Source organism: Eretmochelys imbricata, chromosome 2 (genome assembly GCF_965152235.1).
Source record: "Eretmochelys imbricata isolate rEreImb1 chromosome 2, rEreImb1.hap1, whole genome shotgun sequence".
NCBI lineage: Eukaryota > Metazoa > Chordata > Testudines > Cheloniidae > Eretmochelys > Eretmochelys imbricata.
The window spans coordinates 168,683,273-168,687,456 of NC_135573.1; the positions used below are offsets into that span (position 1 = coordinate 168,683,273).

At 40.1% G+C, this 4,184-nt stretch overlaps 1 non-coding gene across 1 annotated transcript; it reads right to left on the reverse strand.

Moving 5' to 3' along the window:
* Positions 1–2,535: 2,535 nt before the first annotated feature.
* On the reverse strand, positions 2,536–2,640 carry LOC144261716 (U6 spliceosomal RNA). The gene has a single exon (XR_013345410.1). It is a non-coding gene; the product is annotated as a U6 spliceosomal RNA (small nuclear RNA).
* Between the last annotated feature and the right edge of the window lie 1,544 nt (positions 2,641–4,184).

Here is a 4,184-nt window from a genome sequence, read left to right on the forward strand (position 1 = left end):
GAATGATAAGGAAGTGCTCACACCAGCAGCATCTGTGAAACCCTTTTCAAGGATCATCATGTGCTCCTCTGTGCCAGCCCAACTCTGCTGGCCTATCGGCTGCTCTTCCTCTCACACTGTGAGGTTTCTGTAGCTGCTGTTGACTCAGTCCTTGCGTGCTGGGAGTGCAAGGACCAAGGTCATGTCTGGCCTATGCACTGCATTTCCAGGAGAGAGAGAGGAAGCTCTTCTACATTCCCCCTCTTTGCCTCTTCCACTTTTCAGCCCACTGCTGTCCAGATCTATTTCTTCCACCACTCCTGCTGCTTCCTTTCTCCTCCTTTCTCTGGTGATGTCTCCACCATCCTCTTTTTCTACCCTTGCATTATGCACTAGGCTGCTTCTTTTTTTTCCACCAAAGTGACTCCTCTTCCTAACTCCAGAATCTCAGTCCTTCCCTGTTGTCCAGCTATATCACATCACACCCTTGCATTAATTTCTTTGCATGGACCAAAGTGTGTTCATATTGTAAACCATATGCATGTTCTATAATATATGTATTCTGTATAATAAATCAGTATTTACCTGTTATAGCTAGAGCAGAGCAAAACTTCTTGGTTTCCGGTCACATTCTCTTTGGCTTTCTTTTTCTTTCATCCCCCTTGAGATTTGATTTGAGGAGATGTTGAACAAAAGCAAAGCGAAAGCAAAATATAAATGGAGTCTGCCCAGCATTATGAAGGTCTTCTTGTGGATGGTTTCACAAAACTTTGTCAAAATTTGATCCAGCCTTTATGGACAAGCCTACAGAATTTAGTAGGACTGGAACCAATAGAATTGTATAGGGATGTCTTTTCTATCCTACTTTTAATCCATTCTGTCGAATTTGATAGCAGGGATCAAATTCTCTATTATATTCTATAGCATGGTTCATAAAATCTGCAGAAAGATATAACTTTATATTAAATTCAAGTTCTTACATAAGGGAGAATTGGTTATCCCAAGATTTATAACAAACCAGCTGAAATCATGAGCCCTAGTTTGGTTACCCCAAATTTCAGTGCTTCAGATTAGAGAGGGTGCAGCAAGTGCTTTTATTGTTTAAAATTTCTGCCTCTGGACTTGAACATCATCGATCATACATTGTCTGATGGCAGGTTGATTAAATGTAGCAACCTCAGTGCTGTCACTTAATTCTGTTTTAAAGTGTGCATTGGAGAGTGGATTATCAGCAGCCCAGCAGAGTTTAGGATTTGTTTATAATCTCATCTCATTCATTACCTTTTATTCGATCTCCCTGCCTGTCTGTCTACACATGTCTTTCATCTTGTTCTCAGATTGTAAACCCTTCAGGGTGGGACATTTGTATTTTATGTGTGTACTGTGCTTAACACAATGGGGTTCTGAATGCTGATTGGAGGCTCTGAGGTGCTATTGCAAAACCAATGATGAATATCACTAATCAGAGAAAAACACGAATCTCTTCGGGGGTATATTTGTGTGCTTTAATCTATTGAAACTTTATATTCTACAGTAAAGACTTTATATTGTACAGCTGACTAATTTGTATTCAACATGTTACATTTGTTTTGAAACTCATTAGGGCCTTAGACCATATGTGGGAACAGGTGGGACATAGCAGACAAAATTTGATAGTATTAAACAACCTTCAATTCGCAACCCCTCTTGATATATTGAGACGGAAAGCTCAATTATCTCTCTAAGTGTGGGTTAGGATGTAATGGTGCAGCACTAGGAGGAGAGACAGCATGGGATGATAATTCCATATCCATTGTGAGATCTCATGCTGAGTTAGGGTAATCTACCCCACCACCCAAACATTAGTTCTGTTGTGCATAATGACTTGTGGCCATGTTCTTAGAATGCAACAAGATCTTCGAATTAGCTCAGCCCATGTCTCTACTGTGTTTTCAACCACGATGTTAAGAAGACTAGCGGGAAGCAGAATGCTTTGCTTTGCAAAGTTAGGATGCCTGAGGGCATTAACAGTAGGCTTGCAACTCACCCCTTCCTCACCCTGCCATGTAAAATGTGTTGTACTCAGCCCCCTAAGGGTGTGAATTCCAGAAGGAAGTTATGTATCCACACAGATCAGCTGAATGTATTCTATGGCAGCACATTTGTTCCCATGAGGAAAGGAACCATGTTTACTCTGCTGCCACATTAAGGATTTCTTTCAGGGGTGAAACGTGACCTGCACATATGTGCATGGTGACAGAAGGCCAAAAAGAAGACATCAGTTTGTTAAATTTTTAGCAAACTTCCTCAGATGTGCTGTTCTTAGTAAGTAACTGAGCCACCATTACTGAGAATAATTTATAGAGAGACATGGAAATACAATCTCCAAGGCAAATTTGTCCATTGTGATGATCTGAAACGGAAACAACCACTTTCTAAAGTCAATTCCCAATACCTCAGATCAGAACACCCCAGATTTTGGGATGTTCAAAATCTGGATCTGGACTCTAGAGTTGATGTAAGCAACCACTAAAGATGCCAGGCAATGGGGAGTCAGACAGTTTTTTTGTTGTTTTTTTTTTAATGGAACACTTCACAAATTTGCTTGTCATCCTTGCGTAGGGGCCATGCTAATCTTCTCTGTATCATTGGCCAAACTAATTATGACAAAACTTCTTTCCACCAAAAAAAATGCCAGTTTGTCAAAACCTAAATGTTTCATGGAAACATATTATTTTTGACAAAAATTTAATAGGTAAGGTTTTTCAGGTCAATGAAGGAATTTCTGATCAGAAAGAATCCCCAGAATGTACTCAGAATCAGGAAGAGCAGGGACTTGAACTTGGGTTTCCTACATCACAGGTGAGAGCTGAACCACACAGATATTGGCTACTGTAGGGTGATGATTCCTCTTGTGTTTTTTCACTAAAAATTTCAAACGGCCTCGTTTTCATTCCACACTGGAACAAAAACTATTTTTTAACTGAGAAATTTTTTGCTAAACAGAAATCTCATTTTTCAGCCAGTCCTAGAATCTTGCCCCTTTATGAGCACCATTAGCTTTATCATCATTGAATGCTGAAGACCTCTTCATGATTAACAGAGAAATATCCCTCAGCAGAGATGCAGGTTAGAGAAATCATGTTCTTCTACTACAATGCTTGTTTTTGGATTTGGGATTTTAGTTCTGCCCACTACAAAGAAGGGACAGTCAACAGAGTTCAGATCTGACTTGGTGTCAGAATCCAGACTTGCCTGAATTTGGGATATTCAGACACAGGTTGTGGAGTGGACATCACTGTGTTGTAATACCTCGGAAATGATGACTTTCTTGTTTTAAAATACTTTAGAAATACTGTGAAAAGTGCTGATTTGACAATCCTAGAGTCTTTTGTTTGTCCACAGAATGGTTATGTTGCAGACAGTGGGAGTGCAAGCTTCTCACACAATCCCTTGCTGATGTTCCTCGGTGCTATTCTGAAGCAACATTCCTTTAGATGAGAGAATACAGTACTGCATTTTTCATGCCGATTCAGTCTCTAGCCTCTCGGTCAAGAGTGCCAACAAAAATGCTAATCAGTGCCAGTTTTGTGAGGTGAACTCTTATCTATTAGGTATGGAACAGATAACACAAAACAGTCTTCAGATGGTAATATGTTCTGATCACCACTCACTTAGAAAAAGCCACCTGGAGGTAGATGTTTCCATATTCCATGAGTACCCCCTGAAGCTAACCATTCACTCACCCCTTTCTCATGTTTTCTAATTAGCAAAGCTGTTTGTGTTTTAACCTGTGGTTGCTACCTCATGGTCTATCCTGCCTCTTCTGTTTGATCTTGCTGTTAAATCCCTGAGCCAAATTTTCCTCTGTTACACATCAGTGGAGTTAGACCAGCATAGCTAAGAGAAGAATTTGGCCCATAATGCTACACAATGTCTGTGGCTATAGGCTGTGATGTCATAAATGCAGGATTCTGATTTCACTGCCATGTGAGGAAAGAAAAGTTGGGCTGGGTGGGGAAAGATTGTAAAGAGCCCACCAGAAATAACTGCCATGCACAGTTCTTTTGATTTTTAGGTTCTTTCCTTGCAAATTTAGTCCAGGATAAAAGTCTCCATATGCCTTTATAAGGGAAAATAAAAGAAAAATGTGTTTCTCAGAGTTTCCTAATGTCTTTAAATACTGTGTAATGCAGGGAATACTCTCCCCCAAAAACTCTGCTGTA